Source organism: Pseudorca crassidens, chromosome 15 (genome assembly GCF_039906515.1).
Source record: "Pseudorca crassidens isolate mPseCra1 chromosome 15, mPseCra1.hap1, whole genome shotgun sequence".
NCBI classification, from domain to species: Eukaryota; Metazoa; Chordata; class Mammalia; order Artiodactyla; family Delphinidae; genus Pseudorca; species Pseudorca crassidens.
The window spans coordinates 17,667,241-17,685,083 of NC_090310.1; the positions used below are offsets into that span (position 1 = coordinate 17,667,241).

The 17,843-nt window shown below is 47.4% G+C and overlaps 1 long non-coding RNA gene across 3 annotated transcripts in view; it reads left to right on the forward strand.

Annotated features, from left to right (window-relative positions):
• Positions 1-17,843, forward strand: part of LOC137207011 (uncharacterized) — a 195,752-nt gene that overhangs the window by 80,163 nt on the left and 97,746 nt on the right. The gene's annotated exons all lie outside the window — the stretch shown is intronic.

Below are 17,843 nucleotides of genomic sequence, written 5' to 3' on the forward strand. Positions count from 1 at the left end.
TGAAACAGTATCCTGATTTTCCTTTGGGAAATCGTCTTTCTCATTCTAAATCCTATTGGTTCAGGTGGGACTAACGCTACCTTCTTGTCCCAAGAGTTGGTGAATGACCCGTACCTGACCAATTGGCACATCACGCATGCTGGCTGCAGTGTTTGGTTCAGGGGTGGGCACGTGACCTGAGGCAGGCCAATGGAAGCCACTGCTGAGACTGGTACAGAACCTATTGGAAGAGAGGTTCTCTTTCCATCAGGGTTACTGAGCAGGGAGAAGGAAAGCATGGAGGTGCTACTGGGCACATTTACAGGGGAGAAGTTGCCTGAAGGTGACAGCAACACAGAGAGAGACACAGGTTCCTGACACAATCCTTTGGTACCTGGATACAGCCGTGCCTGAAGCCAGCATTCAAAGTTACCTGAGCCAATCCATTTCCCTCACTCAATGAAACCATTTTAAGTTCGTTTCTTTCAAGTATAACTGAAAGAACCCTGGCTGACTTCTGGGTTTCTCCTTCTACACTCTGCCCTCTCGGGGATTACTCTCAGCCTCCTGCCCTCAAAAAAAAAAAAAAAAAAAAAGGCAAATAAACCGTTATGGGAAAGGCGTCCCTCCATCCATTTTCAAGGTGAGCAAGTGTCCTTGGGTGTGCCCTCAATTCCCCTCCTTTACTTATTCCTTCTTCCTCTCTCCTTGGTGAAGATGGTGGCCTTTGTACCTTTGAGAACCATTTAATCCCTATTAAATCCCATCATATATCAGCGATCATACCTGTTACAAGGCAGGTTCTGTGCTTCATGCTGCACATACCACGTCTCACCAAATTCTCACAGTAGTCCTGGGAGGGAGGTTTTCTTACGCCCATTTTACAAATGAGAGGAAGAGACTTGCCCACGATCGCAGAGTGAGTAGGAGGCAGTGGGTCCCAGGTCTGGGGCAGATCACACAGACAGAAGGACCATGCACTGAGCCGGGGTCCCGCCTTCAGGGCAGTTATTTGCAAATGGTGAGCAGGGAGAGAGAGTAGCGAAGGTCCCTCCACGTGCAGTTTTCCTCCCCTGGGACCCTGGTAGGGGAGCCTGGAGGTCATTCCCACCCCTGCTGAGCTCTAAGCCCCACCCGCCTGCAAACAGGGAGTTCTTGCTGTGAGAAGGCTGCCAAGAGCAGTCACGCATGACTCACCACTGGTCTCCCAGGCTTTCAGGATTGTCCTCTTGAAAAGAAGCCAATTTATTTTTTATTCAAAATCCATATGAAACAATTGAACAATAAAACTGTCAGCTTCACTGTCTCTTTCAGCAGGGAAACACGATCACCTCCGAAATTAAGCCTCCTCCCGCCTTCCTTCCTCCCTCCTTCTCTCCTTGCCTCCCTTCCACACTTCCTTCTGTAAATATTTTTTTGAGAACCTACTATGCGCCGGGATTTGTGACAACTTCAGATATTCCCTTCACATACAATTGCCTCCTGAGATTTCCGTTTAAGGCATTTGCTGATTTCCAACCAACATTGGCTCTCATCCACTACAGGGGTTTCAAGTCAGTAACCTTTAAAAGGTGAAGGGTTTAGAGGGCAAACTTGGTTCTGAGACCAGCTCTGTGGTTCATAACCTGTGTGACCTGGGACAGGAGCACCCTATCTCTGCTCCTAAACGTCCGCTTTTAGACATTATTATGAAGATCCTTGTGCTGCGTACCGCCCCGTCTCTGGAACGATCTCTAAGAGGAGGTCTTTGCCTCGATTATCATTCATCGCCAGTGCCTAGAGCAGGGTCACCAAGTAGGTGTGCAATGCATTTTCGGTGAGCGAGTGAATGAATATAGGTACGTCTGGGTTGGGATCCTCATTCTGGAAGTCCAGAGACCCTAATCCTAACCCTGCAGGGATCCCCAAATCCAGAGCCACGGGGCTCCATCCCAGGGGCTGAATTCCATCAGCAGTTTTAAATCACACCCAGAATGGGAAACTGCCGTGAGACTGAGCGGGGCTTGGCTCAGCTTGGGTGGGAGGGGGAAACAGTGGGGCTGCTGCTTACGTGTCACTGTGGCCCTCCCAGCCCCATCAGCTGGGGCGGGGGCTCTCTCTGGAGAGAAATGCAACCTTTGCAGGTCACATCTTTATGCTGGCCCAAGGCAAGACAAGGAACTGCCTTCATCTGAGCTGGGAAACATAAAGCCCCTATGTACCGTTGATGAGCTTCTGCCAGCAGCGTTTATGGATGTCATACATTATTGACACTGCCTCCCCCGCCCCTGGACCACTGCTGAAGGGCAGAGCGGGCTCTGGGGTGGGGAGGGAGGCTGATGGCTCCACAGACCTGCCAGACTGGGGGCCTTGTCTTAATGCTCTGCAATCCACCTGGTCTCAGGTGGGCTCTGGTGATAACAGCCTGGATTTTTATAGTCCCAGGGTTCAATTTTGGCTTTATCGCTGCTTATTTCATCCCTCTGGTTCTCTTTTATCTCATCACTACAAAGGGAGGGAATCCCAGGATCGGGGATTGAGGGGAGGATTAGGTGAAAGAAGGCACTCAAGGAATTTAGCACAGCCCCGCAGTCCAGCACACGATGAGGCCCCCAATCAATGGAAGCTGCGTTATCGCGAGAAGGGACTCTTAAAAATAGATACTATGTGCAGGCCGGGGTCGATAGCCATGTGAGGGGGCAGCTCCAAGGCAGAGTGGTCATTAAGACTCTGGGCCTGGGTTCAAATCCCAGTTCTACCACATACTGGCTGGGGTGAGCAAATTTCTTGGTTGCTTTGTGCCTCAGTTTCCTCAGCTGTAAGATGGGATAGCAATAGTGCCCACCTGACTGTGTTGTTTTTGCAGTTCAGTGAGTTAACTATAGAGAGAGCTCAGAACAGTGCCTTGCAGGCACTAAGTAAGGGCCATTGGGGTTATTAAGTTTCTCCCTCTAGCCCTTACATCGGTACTTTATCTGACTCTTTCTTTGGCATGGATACTTTTTTCATATTATAGAACCGAAATTTAGCCATGTCTTACCTCCCCTCTGTGATGGGGGTTGGGGTGATGGGATCTTCGAAGTCCTTGTGAGCGATAATAGTCCTCCAGAGATGTGCACATCCTAACCCTGGGAACCGTGAATATGTGACCTTACGTGGCAGAAGGGACTTTGTGGGTGAGATTAAGTGAAGGATCTCGAGACGGGAGATTATCCTGGATTATCTGGGTGGGCCCGATGTAATCACAAGGGTCCTTATAAGAGGGAGACAGGAGAGAAGGAGTCAGAGAAGGTGATGTGGTGACAAAAGCAGAGGATAGAGAGAGACTTGAAGCTGTTAGGCTGCTGTCCTTGAAGATGAAGGAAGACGCCACGAGCCAAGGAAAGCAGGCAGCCTGTAGAAGCTGAAAAAGGCAGAGAAACAGATTTTTCTCCTAGAACCTCCCGTGGAAACACAGGCACCATCACTGGAGGACTTCTGACCTCCAGAACTAGAAAATAACAAAATTGTGTTGCTTCAAGCCACTAAGGTTGTGGTAATCGTTACAGCAGGGATAAGATGTGAATATAGTTGTGTAGCAAGAAGGGCGATGTACACCCCCTAATCCCTGCAGTGTCAGTGTGATGAAGTTTTGGGGAACCAAGTGGGCCTGAGTCCCTCCCCCGATTTGCTGTGTGAATTGGATGAATTACGAGGCTTCTCTGAGCTTACTTTTCTCATCTGTACAAGGGGAATCATAATAGTTATGGGATGAAAACCCAAGATGCTGAAGGTGCAGGCTTCTCAAGCGGGGTCTGGCACACAGTAGGTGTTCAGGGGAGAGATGCTCCCTCACCTGCCCCATTCTTTGGCAGCGTAAGTGGAGCTTGTCCCTTCCCTCTGCTCTTTGGTGACCTCCAAGAGTGAGCATGTGGGCAGAAGTTTAGCCTGGGCAGCTGGAGGAGGAAGTGTGTGTGGAGGACCAGGACCCCAGGACCTAGACTATTATCTGGTGGAAGTGAGCAAACAAAAATTTTTTTCTATTTGACTACTTTCTCCTGGTCTGATTATTTACAGTTCATTCTTGTGTTAAACAGACCCACTCTAGCCTTCATACTGATCCTTCAAGGTCTTTTCACCACGGTCTTAACCACAGTTCTGTCAACATGGTAACTTAAAACTTGTTGCGTAGGTGGCTTGTTTTGCAGAACGTGAATTTATAGAATAACCGACCCCAGAAATTTCCCCCAGAAAGGTCGCTGTTGCTGGCCCCTCACACTCATTCATTCGTTCAACAAAAATTTATTGAGTACCTACCATGTGCCAGCCACTAGGTGCTAGGGAAGTAGGATTTTTTTAGGAGCTTAAATTCTGATGGACCGAGACACACAAGAAATAGGCAGAAGTAATTCAGCAGATTGGAAAATTTTAGATTTCAGTAAGTGTTATGAGGAAAATAAAACCGGGTGACGTGATAAGCATGCTGCTTATCAGAGAGAAAGAACTCTCTGGGGAGGATTTCTGAGCAGGTACCTGCAGGAAGCTGTCCCGAGCTGGGGGCTGTCATAGGCCTAATTAATTCCTGTTGGTGCTGTTGTCAAAGGGCCCCTCCAGGGCTTCGCTGGTGGCGCAGTGGTTGAGAGTCCGCCTGCCGATGCAGGGGACGCGGGTTCGTGCCCCGGCCCAGGAAGATCTCACATGCCGCGGAGCGGCTGGGCCCGTGAGCCATGGCCGCTGAGCCTGCGCGTCCGGAGCCTGTGCTCCACAACGGGAGAGGCCACAGCAGTGAGAGGCCTGTGTACCGCAAAAAAAAAAAAAAAAAAAAAAAAAGAAAGGGCCCCTCCAGTGGGTGATTGGGAATTTGCAGCCTTGCCTCAGCATGCTGGGTCCAATCAGGCAGAACAGGCAGGAGCTATTAGGAGGTTGGGGCAGCCTGAAAATTGCCTCTCCTGGGAGCATCTTGGGGCCCGCTCCTGCAGGGTTAGGACTGGGCGGTGCTCAGCCTGGGAGGCCAAGGCAGTTTTTCAGGGTCTGCTGCTCATGTAGATGCCAAAATGATGCAACCATTCTTCGAGGGAATATTCTTGACCCACAGGGCCTATGTCTCGTTTCTGGAGGAGCAGGACGATCAGGAGGTCCAGGTGACCCAGACCTCATATTCCCAAAAGATTTAACGATCCACCCATGGTGGGGGTTACAAACACAGGCACTAGAGCCAGATGCCCTGAGCTCAAATCCCAGCTCTGCCATTCAGTGGCTCTGTGACCTTGGGCAAGTCATTCGGCCCTTTTCTGCCTCGGTTTTCTCATCTGGAAAATGGGGGTGATGACAGTACCCAAGATTGTTATGAAATTTAAATACATTACTACTTTAAAAGCTCTGTCGTGAGTTCTTCCTGACACATAATAAATGCTGGTGTGTAGACACGCACTTGTGTACACACACACGTATTTTTAAAAAATTTTAAATTGAAGTATAGTGGATTTACAATGTGTTAATTTCTGCTGTACAGCAAAGTGATTTACTTATATGTATATATACATTCTGTTTTCATATTCTTTTCTGTTATGGTTTATCATAGGATATTGAATATAGTTCCCTATGCTATACAGCAGGACCTTGTGTATCCATTCTATATATAATAGCTGACATCTGCTAACCCCAGCATCTCACTCTATTTCTCCCCCAAGCCCCTCCCCCTTGGCAATCAGAAGTCTGCTCTCCATATCCCTGCATCTGTTTTCGTTTCATAGATAGTTTTATTTGCACACACACGTATTTTTGTTAGAGAAATATAATTTAAATTTCTGACATCACGTCCAAAGAAGACTTACATACCATTACATTCAGAGATCAACCAACAGGTTTGAAAAAAGTCATTTATTCTCCAACTTTAAATTTATGTCCCGTACCTGGACCTCACTGCCCATAGGGAACATGGAATTGATAATACTCCCATAATTACCTTATGAAAAGTATAATTATATTGCTTTGCCTTTTTTTTTTTTCCGGAGGGTGTTAAAATGTTAATATGTTCACTGGAGATGTGCTGTGACTCTTGTGAGATTTTTGGGAGCATCCTTGTACTTTTTTAATATGTCAAGAGCCTCAAAGAATGGCAGGGGCCCCTCCCAGCTTGAGGAGGTGGCCGGGAGCTGGAGAGAAGGAGGAGGGGCAGCGGCTGATGAGCCCGTCCCAGCTCCAGCACGTGGGCGCGACTTCTCTTATTACTCCCACGGGGGGAAGCAATTACTGCAGAACACGGCGGTTCCCTCCGCTGTGCTTTTCAATCTTCAGTAATTTCCGCACTTTGTCATGCCACCTGCAGCCCCGTTAGTCATGTCGCAGCCCGAAACGCTGTGTGGCAGAAGCAATTACTGCCAACGTTGTCACACTGTCATGGTGTTTGTTACCCCACCTGTCGCCAGGGCCCACACCAAACACGTGGCCACCTGCTGTTTCTCACCTGCCCCCCTCCCCTTGCTCCCTCCCACCTGGTCTCAGGCGCGTGGAGAAGTGGGACGCAGCCTCCAGGTGCCGGGACGGACGCCGCCGAGGGCAACAGCCCACCTTGCCTGGCTCTGCCTAGCTGCCTGCCTGCTGCCCGCACCCTGAACCAGACTAGCCCAGCCTTGGGGAGATTTGGGGATGTTATGGGCCAGCTTGAGTTTGGGAGTCAGAGAGACTTGGGTTCCCATCTTGGCTCCTCCACTCAGCCTTGAACAAGTTACTCTTTTTTTTTTTTTTTTTTTCCGGTACGCGGGCCTCTCACTGTTGTGGCCTCTCCCGTTGCGGAGCACAGGCTCAGCGGCCACGGCTCACGGGCCCAGCCGCTCCGCGGCATGTGGGATCTTCCCGGACCGGGGCACGAACCCGCGTCCCCTGCATCGGCAGGCAGACTCTCAACCACTGCGCCACCAGGGAAGCCCCCACGTCCGTGTTTTTTTACTTACAGTTCTATCCCAGCAGCCAGTACAGTGCCAGGTACATTGCATGGCTCGGTAATATTTGTGGGAAGCATGTCTTATTACAAGTTTGCTCATCACTGCCTCTTGTGAAGAGGATTCACAGGTGATAAAGGTACAGTGTTATTCAGAGTTCTGGCAGGAAATACAAGGCACGCTGAAGAAGACAGATGAGGGCAGTTCATTGAAGGGGCTGTGTAGAGAGGCCTGGGCAAGGATACGGGCAACCTGACTAGCCACAGTGGGCAGCCATAACTACCCCTAGACCTGAAAGGTTTACCAGAACCCAGAGGGAGCTGTAGGCAAGGGAGAGGCTCACTCAGCGGGGCCAGTGACTTTAATTAGAAGAAGTGAAGAATAAATACTCTGCCCTCTGATGGCCTCTGAACACCTCCCATCAGGCAAACCCAGTCTAAACTAGGGAGCGAGGGAGTTAATTGATGCACACCATAGAAGTTAGGCTTCTGACAAACTATAATTCAAAAAGATATGTGCATCCCTATGTTCATAGCAGCATTATTCACAATAGCCAAGACATGGAAGCAACCTAAATGTCCATTGACAGATGAATGGATAAAGAAGATGTGGTACATATATACAATAGACTACTACTCAGCCATAAAAAGAATGACACAATGCCATTTGCCGCCACATGGAGGCAACTAGGGATTATCATACTAAGTGAATCAAGTAAGACAGAGAAAGACAAATACCATATGATATCACTTATATGTGGAATCTAAAATAAGGCACAAATGAACCTATCTACAAAACAGAAGCAGACTCACTGACATAGAGAACAGACTCGTGGTTGCCAAGGGTGGGGGGAGGGAGAGGGAGAGATGGACTGGGGGTTTGGGGTTAGTAGATGCAAACTATTACATTTAGAATGGATAAATAGCAAGGTCCTACTGTATAGCATAGGGAACTATATTCAATATCCTGGGATAAACCATAATGGAAAAGAATATAAAAGAGAAAACGTATATATGTATAACTGAGTCACTTTTCTGTACAGTGGAAATTAACACAACATTGTAAATCAACTATACTTCAATAAAAAAAAATTTCTGGGACTATATCTGAGAAATCTTTAGAACTACAATGGAATGCTGATTCTACAACAGAAAGAAAAAGTAGTTAGGCTCCTGGGACACAGAGAAGATAGAAATGGGTGGGGTGAATTTTGAGGGACAAACAGAGAACATTGGGCACAAGCCCTGTGACAGTGACCTGCTCCCCCAACACGAGCTTGTGTTCCAGGTGCTGACATGAGCACAGCCCTTGAAGGTGTCATTCTAAGGAGGTACAGACTGGAAGGGCAGCCTGAATCTCAGAGATGGCAGACACAAGAGAAGCACCCCCATTAGTAATACAGGCAGACATCACCGACCCCTACTCACACGCCTGGGTCCCAGTGACCTGCCGCCAGCTGGCACCCCCTCCCAGGGTGAGAGCAATGATCAGACATGCTTTATCACTTGTCACTAGTCTAACCTCCTCGCCACCAACTTGCCAGGGACAAGGGAGTGGCATTTATAACACAGTGGATAATTATTCTTCAAATGAATCAAGCTATCAGGGAGCACCCTGGCTGAATAAATCAAAGCAGAATGAGGACAGATTTCATAGAACTGAGTGGCTACGGCTGCCCTTTGTGATAGATCGTGCGAGAGGTCTCTTTTGTCACCACCCAGCATTTATAAGGGATGCCTCCTCCCCATGGCTTTCAGCAATTTCCCATGCCAAATGAAGATAAATGTCAGATGAGCAAACAGCCTTCAAATTGCTGTTGAAAATATTTTGAAAAACCCACGAAATGCCAGGCCTTTCTCCCTTCCATAGAGATTCTATTTATCTCCTGAGAAATGTACCCACTCTGCCCTGAAGAAACTACTATTCAGTGAGGTGGGGAGGTAGCACCCAATTGCTATTTCTAAGGAGTTGGCAATGCCTAAGTGATAATCCCTCTAGCCAGGTGAATTTCCATCCAACTAATGTCAGCTGACCAGGCTCCCAAAAGGATGACATCATTCACTGTTTATTGAGCACCTACTAGGTGCCAGCCATTGTGTTCAGCAGTGGACCAAATGGGCAATATTCTTACTCTCCTACAGCTTAATTTTTTTTTTAATTTATTTTTTATTGAAGTATAGTTGATTTACAATGTTGTATTAATTCTGCTGTACAGAAAAGTGACTCAGTTATACACATTCTTTTTTATGTTCTTTTCCATTATGGTTTATCCCAGGATATTGAATATAGATCCCTGTGCCGTATAGTAGGACCTTATTGCTTATCTATTCCATATGTAGTAGTTTGCAGCTACTAACCCCAAACTCCTAGCCCATCCCTCTCCGTCCCCTACCTCCTTCCCCCTTGGCAACCACAAGTCTGTTCTCTATGTCTGTGAGTCTGCTTCTGTTTTGTAGATAGGTTCATCTGTGCTATATTTTAGATTCCACATGTAAGTGATATCTTATGGTATTTGTTTTTCTCTGTCTGACTTACTTCACTTAGTATGATAATCTCTATTTGCATCCATGTATCTGCAAATGGCATTATTTCCTTCTTTTTAATAGCTGAGTAGTATTCCATTGTATATATGTAACACATCTTTACCCATTCATCTGTTCATGGACATTTAGGCTGTTTCCATGTCTTGGCTATTGTGAGTTGTGTCATACAGCTTACTTTTTAGTGTGGGGTATGTGGGGAGGCAGATAATAAACAATAGATGTTCTGTCAGAGGGTGATAAGTGCTGTGATAAAAAGTACAGCAGAGCAAGAGGGATGGTGAGGGATAGGGGTTGGAGGGCTGCATTAGATGTTACAGGGAAGGCCTCCTTATAACATTTAGGCAAAGACAAGAAGGGAATGAGGGAACGAACCAAGAAGATATTTGAGGAAGAGAGTTACAGGCAGAGGGATTGGCATGTACAAAGGCCCTGAGCACGGGTGGACCTGGTGTGTTTGAGTGGCAGCAAGAAAGCCAGCATGGCCATAGCGGAGTGAGCGAATGAGAGAGTGGCAGGAGAAAAGGTCAGAGAGGGAGCTGGGGGCTTATCAGGCAGGAAATGTTAGGCTGTGCTAGGACTTCGGATTTTAATTTGAGTGAGGTTGGGAGATATTGGAGAGTTTCGAGCAGAGGAGTGTCAGGTCTTATTCATGTTATATAATATGATTTCTCTGGCTGCTGTGCTGTCATGGACTGTTGGGGGTCAAGAACGGAGACAGGAATCTGGTCCTCTTTTGAGTGAGAGATGACAGTGACTTGGGCCACAGCGTGGTGATGGTGGAGGCGGTCATGGCTGGATCCTGGCTCACAGGTAGAGCTGATGTGATTTGCTCATGAATTGGATGTAGGGTGTGAAAGAACAAGAGGAGGAAAGGATGACTCCCAAGATTTTTGGTCTGAGAAACTTCTACAGTGAAGGTGCCAGTTAATTGGGATGGGAAGAGTGAGCAGGAAGTCAAGTTTGGAGATGGAAATAAAGTTTAGTTTGGCACATATTTGGCTTGAGATGCCCACTAAACAGTCACATGGTGGTGCTGAGCAGCCAGTTGGGTGCCAGAGTCTGAGTTCGGTGGAAAGGTTGGGGATGTCAGGTGTACAGTATAGAAAGCCACTGGGCTGCCTGAGATCATCTAGGGAGTTAGAGGATTTGTTTGGTCAATTTTATCGAGAATTACTCTTCGCCCAGCCTCGTTCCACGTGTTGGGACATAGCTCACGGTCTAGTGTGGAAGATGGGCAAGAACTGGACAATTTCAATCCCGGGTGATGAGTGTTGTTATGGAGGAAGCACAGGGTGGGAGAGGCACCCAGCGTGGTCTTGGAACTCAGACAAGACTTCCTGCAGGAAATGAAATGTATGCTGTTACCTAAAACTTACAAGTAGCTAGTACTTGCCTCATGCATTCTAAGTGCCAGGTAGAGTTTCAAGCAGTTGGCACTAGTGGTTCTCAACTTTCCTACATAGTAGTATTGCCTGGAGAGAGTTAAAAAAGCCCAGTGCCTGGGCCTGGCCCCAGACCAACTAAATCAGAGTCTCTGGGCATGGGATCCAGGCATCAGTATTTTAAAAAAAATGTTCCCAGTGTTTCCAACATGTGGCTAAGTGTGAGAACCATTGCTATTTCTGTATTTATTCATGGAATTCTTGGAATCACAGCCTCATGGGGAAGGTACCACTCTATTATCATCCCCATTTTACAGATGGGGAAACTGAGGCATTTTGAAGTCATACACATACTCAAGGTTATAGAACTAGTGAGTGACAGGACTGGATACAAAGTCTGGATCCTCCACATTCCTTTTTTTTTAAATTTATTTTATTTAGGTATAGTTAATTTATATTGTGTTAATTTCTGCTATGCAGCAAAGTGACTCAGTTATAAATACATATACATTCTTTTTCATATTCTTTTCCATTATGGTTTAAAACAGGATATTGAATATAGTTCCATGAGCTATATGGTAGGACCTTGTTGTTTATCCATTCTACATGTAATAGTTTGTACCTGCTAATCCCAATGAAACCACAGGTCTCCCCCTTGGCAACCACAGGTCTGTTCGCTATGTCTGTGAGTCTGTTTCTGTTTCACAGATAAGTTCATTTGTGTCATATTTTAGATTCCACATATAGGCGATATCATATGGTATTTGTCTTTCTCTTTCTGACTTACTTTGCTTAGTATGATAACCTCTAGGTCCATCCACGTTGCTGCAAATGACATTATTTCATTCTTTTTTATGGCTGAGTTGTATTTCATCGCATATATGTATATACCACATCTTCTTTATCCATTCACATGTCGACGGACATTTAGGTGGTTTCCATGTCTTGGCTATTGTGAATAGTGCTGCTATGAACGTAGGGGTACGTGCATCTTTTCGAATTAGAGTTTTGTCCAGGTATATGCCCAGGAGTGGGATTGCTGGATCATATAGCAACTCTATTTTTAGTTTGGATCCTCCGCATTCTTAAACACTGTTCCATGAAGCTTCCCATGAGGGGCCCGTGTTGGCATTAATCAGGAGAAGGGCACGACAGGAAGGAGTGTGTTCCAAATGGTGGGTTTATTTGGACTTTGATGGAACTTTTAGTAGATTAATGTGAGTGTAGAATATGTGTATTCGTTCATTCATTCATTCAACAAGTATTCTTCCAAGGTTTTGGGGTTGAGCATCTTGGCAGGAGCTGGCTACTTTTGCTAATATGTGATAGGAGTAGTTTTGGCAGAGGATATGAATAAGAACTTCATTTTGGACAGAGCATATTGCAGATGCCTCTGAGAACTCCAAGAAATTCCAGTGGGTAACTCGATACTGAAATCTAGAGCTTGGACATGTATATGCCACCTACTGTCATGGGGTTAATGATGTTGTCCCTGTTCTTATGTCCCCTGCAGACACTTGGCTCCCATGTCAAGGTCGTGTCACCTCAGTCTGTGGCATCAGAAGTGAGGTCAAGCATATATAATATCTGACCCTTTCCTTAAATTTCAAGGTTGATCTACCTCATTTTACAGATGTGGAAACTGAGGCTTGGGGAGGAAGGGACTTGCTCAAGCTCACACAGTGTGTTAGTGGCAGAACGCTCACCTCCTTTCTCTGTGCTTAGGTGATTTCATAGGTCTCTGTGGCAGTGGGAGTAGGCATCAGATTCTAGGCACAGCGGTGGCTCTATCAGGTGGACCTTGCCACTTAAACACAGGCCCTTAGTTTACTGTTTCTCTGCTCCTGCATCTTTACACTTCATCCCACTGGTGAGTTTCATAAGCTCTTAGATTTTCAGAAGTGGAAGCCCCTTGGGAGGTTAACTTGACCAGGCATACATATAACATGGCACCTGTCCCACCACTGCCCGTGCCAGACATCGCCAGTCGATCTCAGAACTCCTGGTCACCAAGTCTTAAAATCACCCTCCACCTAACATTCTAGGTAGTTGAAATTCCAGAGTAGGCAGGTGAGTGAATCCTGGACAATTGCTTTGTGCGTGGAGATTAGGTTCCCAAGCCGGAGTGTAAGGAGAAAATCATGGAGAGCTAAAATTTTGGAAAAGTATATCAAATTGCTCATGAAGTACAATGCCTGTTATTTTGTGTACATTGTGTTTTTCTCAATGAGTACAACTCAGCCAATTTTTCTCCTAACTTTGGTACAGATGATTGTTTCTTTGTTGGGTACTGGATGAAGGAAATGAGCGGCAATTAGAAGCCATTCTGTGATATTTACCTTGAATCGCACAGGGAAAATTCACAGGAATGGTCCTCCACTGTGCCTGCCATCTCTCTTCCAGAACAATCCTGCTCTCTGACTCTTTCTCTTTGTTTTCAATAACATAAGCTAATGTTAGTAATGCTTACTATCCATCTGATACTCTTCTAAAAGCTTTACATGCATTGATTTTATTTAATGCTTGCATCAATCCTATGAAGAGAGTATTTTTATTAACCTCACTTTTCAGATGAGGAAACTGAAAGTCAGAGAGGCGAAGTCATTTCCCCAATGTCACACTATTGGTGAGAGGTAGAGTCAGGATTTGAACCTGGAACTTTTGGTTCCAGAGCCTGAACTCTTTATGCTGCCCTACCTAACCCTAACCCTAACCCTAACCCTAACCTTAACCCTAATCCTAACCCTAATCCTAACTCCAGGCTGAATGGAGGTGCTCATTGCACTGGAAACTAGTGGTGACCTCAGACTGGAACCCATATCTTTTGTCTCCCCTTCTCAGGTTCTTAACATCTCTCCAGATCTTCCTTCTGGCCTGGCTTCCCTGCCCTCTCTCTGGGGGCTGCCACACTTGCTGACTGTGGCATTCATCACCTGTCATCCATCCCAGTCTCCAGTGCTTTGGTTAAACATGTACTCCAAGACTCCAACCTCATTTCTCCAATCCATTCAGAGCTTTATTGATCTTGCCTGACATTTGCTTCTCTCAGATTCTCAGCCCCATGCAGCTGGACAAATGGCCTTTGCACCTCTGTGTCTCACAGGAGCTGCAGCTGTTTAACCAGCTCAGGGCTCTCAGTTAATGGAGAAGGCATGGGGGAGGGGAGGGGATTGCCATGGTGGGTGGGAAAGGGGCACTGACCTCTGGGCATCCCAGAGTTCTCTCCCCAGGGACTCCTAAAAGGCATTGATCTCAGCACTTTATATTTTCAGAGCAGCTCTCTCTGAAGTCCTAGAAGACCCATGCAGTGTACCTGTTATTCAAGGGCTGCAGAAGAAGGGATCAAGACGGGACCTTCATGCCTTTTGGGGTGAAGACAGGACAGCAGATTACTGGGGAACAGTAAGACTGAGATGTTTGTCTAGACTGCCCAGGAGTTGTTATTTTTGGGCTGGTATCTCAGTGTTTTTCCTGTGCTCTCTGATGAATGTATCCTTGGTTTCCCAAAGCAGGGGACGTGGCAGAAGCTGAAGCATTTTGTGGCCCTGGACGGGTGAATGGCTTCTCACTGCCAAACAGAAAGAAATGGCTGTTCTCAGTTAGGTTTTCTGAAGTCAGATCTTTTTATCTTAATTGAAGTATAGTTGATTTACGATGTTGTGTTAGTTTCAGGTGTACAGCACGGTGATTCAGTTATACACACATACATGTGTATATATGTATATGCATCTGTATATAATATATATACATATATATTCTTTTTCAGATTCTTTTCCAATTTAAGTTATTACAAAATATTGAGTATAGTTCCCTGTGCTATACAGTAGGTCCTTGTTGAAGTCAGATCTTTGATAAGGCTTTCTGATTGTTGGCATTCAGGAAACGGGTTTGGTTTCTGAGAGATATGGCTTGAAATAACAGTGGGTGTTTGCCTGGCATAGATCAGTTTTTCAATAACAATAGCAGAGAACACTTCCGTAGAATGTTTGATGAGCCACATACAGTTCTCAACGTTTAACTCTTCACAGTTAACATTAACTTGCCTAATACTTACGGCAACTTCGTGGGGTAGAAACCATTATTCCCCCCGCTTGACAAATGAGGAAGCAGAAGAATGGATTGTAACACCCTCAGTTAGGATTCACACTCCAGCGCCAGGTTCCCGAATTTGCGGTCCTATCCAAACCACCCAAAAAGCTCTTCTGCCTGTCGCTCTCTGTCCTGCTGGTTGTCACTGTTGCTAACCTGTCACTCACGTCCACCCGATTTGATGAATTCCTTTCGTTTCATTAGAACCCCTAACAGAGACCCCCCTCGGGGGGGAGGATATGGCAAAGGAGTAAAGAATGTTCTAGAAACAGTTTGTTGTCTGGTTCTGGAGACACATTTAGCCCAGCTCAAGCCCGAGTCTACAGAGGAGAAAAGGCAGATTATGGACTCCATATGCAGATCATTTGTTCCTCTATTCATTTATTTAAGTAAATAAAAATTTTTCCATAAGTATTTGTTGAGCACCTACTATGTGCTTGGCTAACATGACTATTAGCTTAGCCACTCAAAAATATTTGCTCACTCAAGGAGAGAACAGAGCGGAGAGGCAGGGACGCCACAGAAGGGGTGATGTAGCCTCTGACTGCGTCACCAGGGGCCCTGGTCTCCTGGTCTGACACAGCATTTAACTTGTCCAAAGCTGAGACCTATGTCCACGGTCTTTGGCCCATCTCTCTGATCAAAGCCCTTGTCCAAACCTAGTTATTTTTCAGGCCTCTGAAAACTTTGACTTGTGCTCTGTGGTTGGAAAGCTTGAAGGCAAACAGGATATTTCCTTGCCCTGGGGTAGGGGATGCCCCAGGCCCCTGGTACATATCCATCTGGGAGACCATTAGGTGTCCTCTCCATGTGTGCCATATATGCTGGTAGAGCTGGTTGTGCAAACAAAACAAACACGAGACCTTACTAGCCATTGATCCTAGGATGCAGATAAGGGCAGGAGCTGTGGGCCAGGCTGTTTGGGTTGGTCTCACCTCTGCCTCTTTCTGACTGCTTGATTCTGAGCAAGCTTCTGCACCCACATCAGACTGTAACATGAGGAAGAAGCAAACGTTTGGTTGTGTCAACCCCCAGATATTTTAGGGTTGTTATAGCCATTAGTGAGTAGTCCTGTGATGAGTGCAGTAAAGGTGGAATGTTGGAGGTTCAGGGAATGCTGTGTGGGACCATGCGCGGGGTGGGGGCGGGTGCTTCAGGGAATGCTGTGCGGGACCATGCGCGGGGTGGGGGGCGGGTGCTTCAGGGAATGCTGTGCGGGACGATGCGCGGGGTGGGGGCGGGTGCTTTGGGACTGCCGGGGCTTGAGAGGGATTCTGGAGGTGGAGACAGTTCTACCTGGTGCTCTTGCTGTGGCCCGATTCTGGCTGATGGTGCCCTGTTTCCTGCCCATCCCTGTTAGGTGGAAGGTTTATTCTTTGCTGCCCTCCCTCGCAGAGGACAGCGGTCCTCATCTGAGCCCGAGGGACAGCAAGGTTTGCTCCAGATGAGAGGAGGTTCTGAGCCCAGACAGTGGGGAGTGTGAGGGGTGGGTTTCCGGCCTTTCTCATGGGGGCACTGGATCCCCTCCCCAAGCCTGCACTTACAAGGAGAGGCTGCCCTCTCTGGTTGCCACCCTGCCCTCTGTCCTTCCTGTGAGCCCCGTGAGGGTCAGCGGGTAAGAGCCTTCCAATGAGGCTGAACTCTTGATCAGGGCTCCCAGGGGGTCTTGAGAGTCACAGGCCCACATGGGAACTCGAGCGGCTTTCTAAACTGAGCTGGGTCTTTCTGTGTCACCGGGATGGGGGCCACCCCTTCCTCTTGAGCCGAGCTTCCTGTTCCAACTTCCTGTCCCGACTCTCCTTGGAGTGGGTTCTATGCCCTCAGATTCCAAGCTACGTGGAAGCCGTTCAGCCTCAGTTCTCTGATGGGCTTGAGAAAAATGACTTTGTGGATGATTTGGAGTTTTCTCTTTTTTAGGGTGAGAGACTCCCTGTTTGGGCTGACTACACTGACGCAGAACCTGAGAAGTAAATTTTCACATGGAATTTTCCAGTCTTTAAAAGTTGGCAATTAATTAAAATGATTCTAAAGTACTGCAGGCTGCTCAAAGCATGTCCGTTGGCCAAATCCGTCAAAGCTATCAAGGGTCAGAGGAAGCACAATAGAATTGGGTTTTAGGTGTGTAAAGAGCAATGCTAATGAGGGCTGTAGAGCACCGAAGTGGAGTCCCGGAAACGTGGAGAGAAACCCAGAGGATGATTGGGAGTGATTAACAGCCGGAGTCCTTTGGGGGGTTCTTTGGGGTCCACAGTTTGACCTGAACGTTCCTCAGTGTCCTACTGGACACCATTGATTGGTGGCTGGGCTAAGCTGAGCAGAAGTGGCTGAAGAGGGGAGACGTGGTTTTGATGTGAGCAGACCTAAGAGAAGCCCCTGGGCCTGCACCCCCTTTCCTCCAACCCCTACCCTGGGTTAGAGTCTCTTGCCTGCCCGGGTCTGTGCCTCTTGTCCTCACCCCCAGTCACTGAGACCCAATAAGACAGGTGTCTTCCTGCAGAGAGTGGCAGGGAGACTTTACAGCCCTTCTGCAGAGAAATAAAACACTGCCTTCTGTTCAGGCTTCTCATCCTACTGGCCTCCCCCTCATTCCCCCAGAGATGGGATTTTGAGTGATGAGGGAGGGATGAGGGGTGGGTAGGGGCGGTGCCAGGGATCTAGAGAAATAGCGATATTCAAAGAGACACGGAGAGGACAGAAGGAGACAGACTTGGGAGAGCTAAGAGCCACAGAGACAGACAGAGATAAAGAGGAAGAGAGAGGGCTTCCCTGGTGGCTCAGTGGTTGAGAGTCCGCCTGCCGATGCAGGGGACACGGGTTCGTGCCCCGGTCCGGGAAGATCCCACATGCTGCGGAGCGGCTGGGCCCGTGAGCCATGACCGCTGAGCCTGGGCGTCCGGAGCCTGTGCTCCGCAACGGGAGAGGCCACAACAGTGAGAGGCCCGCATACCTCA